The 7776-nt window shown below is 45.9% G+C and overlaps 1 long non-coding RNA gene across 1 annotated transcript; it reads right to left on the bottom strand.

Moving 5' to 3' along the window:
• Nucleotides 1-1290: 1290 nt before the first annotated feature.
• On the bottom strand, nt 1291-3222 carry LOC120935416. The gene is made up of 2 exons (XR_005748469.1): nt 3183-3222; nt 1291-1399 (listed from the first exon to the last, which is right to left on the bottom strand). It is a non-coding gene; the product is annotated as an uncharacterized LOC120935416 (long non-coding RNA).
• Nucleotides 3223-7776: the final 4554 nt, after the last annotated feature.

Raw genomic sequence — 7776 nt, 5'->3', positions numbered from 1 at the left:
ACGAGTTATTTGCCACTATATTGTCTACTACTACTGCTGCTGCTCAGTCACGACACCTATGTCACAAGTTATTTGCCACTATATACTACTATTACCACTGCTGCTGCTGTTCATCATGGCACCTCTTGCCCGAGTGATTTGACACTATATTGTCTACTACTACTGCTGTTGCTCAGTCACGACACCTATGTCACGAGTTGTTTGCCACTATATACTACTATTACCACTGCTGCTGCTGCTGTTCATCATGGCACCTCTTTCCCGAGTGATTTGACACTATATTGTCTACTATTACTACTACTGCTGTTGCTCAGTCACGACACCTATGTCACAAGTTATTTGCCACTATATACTACTATTACCACTGCTGCTGTTCATCATGGCACCTCTTTCCCGAGTGATTTGACACTATATTGTCTACTATTACTGCTGCTGCTCAGTCACGACACCTATGTCACGAGTTATTTGCCACTATATACTACTATTACCACTGCTGCTGCTGCTGTTCATCATGGCACCTCTTGCCCGAGTGATTTGACACTATATTGTCTACTATTACTACTACTGCTGCTGCTCAGTCACGACACCTATGTCACGAGTTATTTGCCACTATATACTACTATTACCACCACTACTGCTGCTGTCAAGTCTTGCCCAAGTGTTTAGATGCTATCTAGTACTATTACCACTACTGCTTGTAAATGTTGCCTGTGTGATAATGACATTATATTTTAATACTACTGCTGCTGCCTTCATGCTGAGTAATGCTTCATGACCTCTCTGGCACAGCGGATCCACCAATAGCCTCCGCTACAAGCTACCAGACCGTATCGTAACAGCAAGTGTGACTAAAACACTGAACTTTATGTTAAACCCTGGTTTGCGGCCTTTATACTGCAACCATTATCCTGTCTGCAAGAGCAAATCTGCACTCTCTCTCTTTCTCGCTCTCTCTCTCTATATCTATATATATATTGTAGCTTTTGTTATATTAATTTTTTAACAGTTTAGTTTGTGTTAGTAGTGTCTGTGTCCGTGTATTTAAGTTTGTCTTAGGTTTGTGTTAAATAAAATAATAGCATAAAATGTTTTTGGTTATTATGAAGTTAGATGTGTTGATGTTGATGTGTTAGATGTGAAGTTAGATGTGTTGAAAAACCTAACAATCTCAATAAGAAAGGAAACATTTTAAAAGAATAACATTTTTTATTAAAAAAAAATAAATAAATGTAATTATGCATGAGCTTCTGAAGCTCAGCCATCGCGTCAAAATTCTTCCTCTGCTGTTGCTCCAGCTGTTGGTTTTGGAGGTCTAGGATCCGCATTTTCCGGCGATTTGAGCGGATTTTATCATTGGTCCTCTGGATCAGACTTTGTTTTTCCTCCATCTTTTTTAAAACTGTTAGGATATAAGAAAAAAAAATTAGGATTTCAAAGACCGTATATATTAAATATTTATGTTGCTTATTAAACAATCATTATCATGTCAATACAATTATGTGTCTAGCACATATACTTCTATCATAAATACTAGGGTTGTCCCGATACCACTTTTTTAGGACTGAGTACGAGTACCGATACTTTTTTCAAGTAGTCGCCGATACCGAATACCGATACTTTTTTTAAAATGTGTCCCCAAATGCAGCGATGTCCCCCCACAGATGCAGCCATGTATCCCCCCATCCAGTCATTGTCTCCCCCCATCCAGCCATTGTCTCCCCCCCATCCAGCCATTGTCTCCCCCCCATCCAGCCATTGTCTCCCCCCCATCCAGCCATTGTCTCCCCCCCATCCAGCCATTGTCTCCCCCCATGCAGCAATGTATCCCCCCATCCAGCCATTGTCTCCCCCCATGCAGCAATGTATCCCCCCATCCAGCCATTGTCACCCCCCATCCAGCAATGTATCCCCCCATCCAGCCATTGTCTCCCCCCATCCAGCCATTGTCACCCCCCATCCAGCCATTGTCTCCCCCCATCCAGCCATTGTCACCCCCGATGCAGCCATTGTCACCCCCCATGCAGCCATTGTCTCCCCCCATGCAGCCATTGTCTCCCCCCATCCAGCCATTGTCACCCCCCATGCAGCCATTGTCACCCCCCATGCAGCCATTGTCACCCCCCATGCAGCAATGTATTCTCCCATCCAGCCATTGTCACCCCCCATGCAGCCATTGTCACCCCCCATGCAGCCATTGTCACCCCCCATGCAGCCATTGTCACCCCCCATGCAGCAATGTATCCCCCCATCCAGCCATTGTCACCCCCCATCCAGCAATGTATCCCCCCATGCAGCCATTGTCACCCCCCATGCAGCCATGTCTCCCCCCCATCCAGCCATGTCTCCCCCCCATCCAGCCATGTGTGTCTCCCCCCCATCCAGCCATGTGTGTCTCCCCCCCATCCAGCCATGTGTGTCTCCCCCCATCCAGCCATGTGTGTCTCCCCCCATCCAGCCATGTGTGTCTCCCCCCATCCAGCCATGTGTGTCTCCCCCCATCCAGCCATGTGTCCCCCCCATATGCAGCCATGTGTGTCTCCCCCCATCCAGCCGTGTGTCTCCCCTCATCCAGCCATGTGTCCCCCCCATCCAGCCATGTGTCCCCCCCATATGCAGCCATGTGTGTCTCCCCCATATGCAGCCATGGCCCGCTTACCTGCTACCGCCAACTGTGTAAAGTACTACGGCCGGCCAGGAACATTACAGCTTTGAATAGCTTTGTAATGATTGGCGCCACGCTGAGTGTATAGACACTCCCCCTCGCTCGGGATTGGACAGTTCACCCGAGCAAGGGGGAGTGTCTATGCGTGGCGCAAATCATTACAGCTATTCAAAGCTGTAATGTTCCCGCCCGTATTACACAGTCAGCGGCGTAACGGCGGCGGATCGCAGCGGCGAATTGCGGCTCCGGTGGCAGCGGTCGGCGGATGGTCGGCGGCGGCGGCGCGGCGTGGGGGGGGGTTAAGTATTCTATTTGTGTATCGGGGCGGGGTATCGGCGTCTGACTACCGCAGAAAAAACTCGGAATCGGTCCCGATACCGATACTAGTATCGGTATCGGGACAACCCTAATAAATACCATATTATTCTTCTGAAATCTGACGGGTGCGCTTTAAATGCTGTCCATTTTTATATCTACATCTTATTGTTGAAATGTTATTAATCTTTGTGCACATATTTACCCTCCTGACTGAGGCTCACAGGAACCGTCTCATCCTCCTGCTCCTCTTCTCCATCACCCGATTCACCAGGATTTTGGGGGGGGGTGCAGCTCCTCCTCTTGCTCCTCAACAGGAGCTGGGGGTGGTGAACACTGGGAGGGCCCTGGCTGCTCCTCATCCCTCTCCTCCTGTGCATCCTCCTCCTGCTCCTCCTCTTCATCCTCCTCCTCCTCCTCCTCTGCGGCCTGTCGCCTTGTGCGCTTGGGGTGCACAGATGGTAGAGGAGCTCCTATAATAACACAATGTTCATATATGTAAAAATTATTTCTAATAACGTATGCAAATTCTGTGTACTCTGCTGTATTGTATATGAATACAAATTTATTTATATAGACAGTTAACCAATAGGATAATGTTATATTAAAGGGTCTTGCTGGCACTACAGGGGACTGAGTGTAAGCTGGGCTGCCACCATGGTAAAATGAGCTGTTTGTGTTTCCTTTGTATTATTCTGACGATCTCATGTTAAAAAAAGGGCCTGATGGAGTACACGGGATTACTATGATAACCCCACGCCTAGCACAGGAATTTAGTGGTAATTGAGTTATAAAATACCACCCCTTCCCCTTTAACCCACCACACCACCACTTTAATTCCATGATTTAACTTGATGGAATAATGATGGAAAAGGGGGAGAAGGTTTCAATTCCCCCTTTTCTCATGGGAAAGCGGCAGGACTTAATAAAATTAGTAGTGACGGTTTCAAGTTCCCCTTTTGGGAACCTAATAGGGCTCTTTAGGTGTAAGCTGGTCCTCCTCACGTGGCCTAGTTAGCTGGAAAACGTGTATTTCCCGTTTTTTTGGTGAGCACAAGGTGATCACGCGGCCTACACGTGCTTTTCCCGCACTTTTTCCTCTCTCTCTCTCATCCTCCCTCTCTTACCCCTCTCTCATCCCCTCTCTCTCTCTCTTTCTTTCTCATCCTCCCTCTCTTTAATTTAATTTTTTATAACAAAAAATTGTTTGTATGTTTATTATTTATTATTTATAAAAGGCCCACCAAAATCCTCAGCACCAGGCCCATGATGTTCTTAATCTGGCCCTGGGTGGGTACTCTGGTGGCAGGTACTCTGGCGGCAGGTGGTGAGGTGGCGGGTACTCTGGGGAGGTGGCAGGTGGTGAGGTGGCAGGTACTCTGGTGAGGTGATGGGTACTCTGGCAGGTGGTGAGGCGGCAGGTACTCTGGTGGCAGGTGGTGAGGTGGCGGGTACTCTGGTGGCAGGTGGTGGGTACTCTGGTGGCAGGTGGTGAGGTGGCGGGTACTCTGGTGGCGGGTACTCTGGTGTGGTGGCGGGTACTCTGGTGTGGTGGCGGGTACTCTGGTGAGGTGGAGGGTACTCTGGTGGTGGGTACTCTGGTGAGGTGGCGGGTACCACACCACAAACCAAATTTTTATCATTTTTTCTCACAAACAGAGCTTTCTTTTGGTGGTATTTAATCACCGCTGGACTTTTAAATTTTTTGCAATATAAGCGAAAAAAGAGAGATTTTTTTGGAAAAAAAAACACTTTTTTTTTGTTTCTAGTCTAAAATTTTGCAAATAAGTAATTTTTCTTCATAAATTTGGGCCAACATGTATACTGCTACATATCTTTAGTAAAAATAATAAAAGTGTATATTATTTGGTTTCTGTGAAAGTTACTCTGGCAGGTAGTGAGGTGGCAGTTACTCTGGCGGCAGGTGGTGAGGTGGCGGGTACTCTGGGGAGGTGGCAGGTACTCTGGTGGCAGGTGGTGAGGTGGAAGGTGGTGGGTACTCTGGTGGTGAGGTGGTGGGTACTCTGGTGGTGAGGTGGCGAGTACACTGGCGGGTACTCTGGTGGCGGGTACTGTGGTGAGGTGGCGGGTACTGCGGTGGCAGGTGGTGAGGTGGCAGGTACTCTGGTGAGGTGGCGGGTACTCTCATGTGGTGGCAATGGTAAAAAAATGTTAATCGTTTTGTTTTGTAAATAAGTATTTTCACTAAGCAAAAATGATTACAGTTTTACAGAGGCGACCTGCAAAATTACCTCTGTATAGAAGTCAATGCAGGTCGCCCCGAGCCGCCCCCGAAGTCGTACAAGAACCTTTTTCTAAGTCGGAGCGACTTGCGTCGCTCCTATTAGAACGGTTCTATTGCAAAGAATGGGACACGACTCATCAGGCGGCTCAGCCACCTGACGAGTCGCCCCAGTGCGAACCGGCTCTTAAGCAATAAGTAGTTGTCAGTGGATGCTAAAATTTAAAAAAAAAATATGTCTGACACAGGAACAAAGCAATGTAATGCTTTTTGCCTAGGTTGGTGTTCTTGGAATACTTGATCCAATGCCTGTAATTTACACCTCCATTCACTGCAGAGAATTGAACTATGGAGTATGCACACCCTAGGACTACCCCATTGCAAATATGAATGTCCAAGATCATTCAAAATTACAAACTTTTCTCTTCTAGAAACATTATGTTCAGGCAAGTGGAGTGTACATTTTAGCATTATAAATACCTCTAAATTTAACCACTGATTATAAAATAAAAAGTACATAATTGAAAAACCTTTGCTTCAGATTTTCCATGCACAAAGAAATATGATTAACAATTAAATTAAATTAAAGTAAGGTATTAAGGTTAATTGTAGTTTCCTCCCATAATGTGATTGCACACCACATGGGTGCCTGCCAGAGAGTTTTGATCATTAGCTTGATTTACCTGAGTTCTCTAAATGATTTTATTGACCTCTTGCTGTAAGGAGGGGGATAATTTATTCAACTTTTGAAATTTTGGCAAAAAGTATTTCATGTCAATGGAAGTCTCTGGCTGGTCACACTGCAATCAACCCTTCTGAAATAATTATATTAAATAAACCCACTTGAGTGGTATAAGAAAATCAAAACCATTTAAAAAGGACTTCACACTTAAATGATTGCCTTAGTCCATCAATTCATCCATTTTTTTCACCTTGTCTAATTCAGCACTGTAACAAGCTCCTGCTCGCTCGGTTCCACTCTCCCGACACTCCTCTGCTGCTATTGGATCAGATTGCAGATCGCAACGTCTGATGGTTCAAGCATCCGATGCTTCAGGATTCGAACTACAACTATGTGCCGTTCAAATCCAGTGGTGATAGCTCAGAACAAAAACAAGGCAGGCTGTATGCAAGTTCAAAATTGGAATCTCCTTTATTGGATGCACACACAATTTTATACATAGCAGTTTGAACACCCCGCCCGAACAACCACTTTCCTATTGGTCAATTGTAAAGTAAACTCTAGTCCTCTCTTGGCCATGCAAATAAGGAATTGAAACAGGGTCAGCAGAGATTGGTCTTGAATAGAAGGACTGAGATGTGTAATGACACAGAAAAGTCCCAGGACATAATTAAAGTACATAAACAAACAAATGGTCAAACACAGTACAATGCCTTCCTTTCAGACCATCGAGCCGTCTGGGGGGGGGGTTAGCTTTCAGACAGGGAGGAGGACCCCTATCCCACCCCACACTGTATAATAGAATCAAAGGAGAAATACTTGAGTATTTCAAGCAACATGACAAGCACCTATTAAGATTTCACAAATAGTTGCAAGGGTATTTGATCATATTATGTTTGAAAGTCTGCTCCAGCCATAGTTCCCTTTAACCTTTTCCCTCTAACTAATCATGGCAACAAAAAAAGAAATACGTGGCGGGCTTGTCCAAGATGGCGCTGGTGCCAGATGTTTACCTGCAGGGCTATGCTCATCCATGGAGATTCTGATGCTTCTTAGGCAGAAGAAACACCCCTGCTCTCAATATTTAGGCTCCCACAACTTCCTGACACCCATGGATGCCTAAGGGCAGACCCCCAGCACCATCTAACAGATTGGGAACTTTGAAGAAGAAGCTGGGTGGAGCCATTGCAGCCCCTGCAGAACCTGCCAATGCATCACCACCGTATTCTGTTGGCCTGGAAGCGTTCATGTCTGCAATTGCTAATTGCCAAACTACTTTCTCTACTAAAACTGAACATTAACAAAAAGACATTGGCCTGATACACCAGGACCTAGACTCTTTCTTGTCCCGCATTGGCGGAGTAGCACGTAAGCAGCATGGAAGATGCAGTACATGACCACGCGGCCTCTTTATACACTGCAAACTAAAGTGAAATCCCTGAATACAGAGGAGGAAAAGGGGGAAAACCATCACACTTCTACCATCCCCACCTCCCCCATCTAAAAACCTCCATATCCTCTCATCCCAACCCATCCCCCCAGAGGGTAAGCCAGGAAGGGACACCAAAGCGGTCAGACCATGGTGGTACAGCTCAAAATTGCTCCTGAACAAAATTAGTACCCATCCACATAACCCAAATCCATTGCAAGTGTAAAAGCACTGAGGAAGGGCGACCCCCACTGCTGACAAGGATTTTCACCAGGAACTTCACTGTTTTTACTACCAACATCATGGGTGGATAAGGGTTCACCATCTGCTGGATTTTATAAATAATGCCATAGCTTCAGCTCCTAAATGAGAGTGCATCTCAGCTCCTAAATGAGAGTGCATCTACAGCATATTCTCTTCACTAATACTACACTGAAAGATGGTTC

This window comes from Rana temporaria, chromosome 4 (genome assembly GCF_905171775.1).
Source record: "Rana temporaria chromosome 4, aRanTem1.1, whole genome shotgun sequence".
Taxonomy (NCBI): Eukaryota; Metazoa; Chordata; class Amphibia; order Anura; family Ranidae; genus Rana; species Rana temporaria.
The sequence above is the reverse complement of the archived record's forward strand: the minus strand, read 5'-3'. Positions and strand labels throughout refer to the sequence as shown.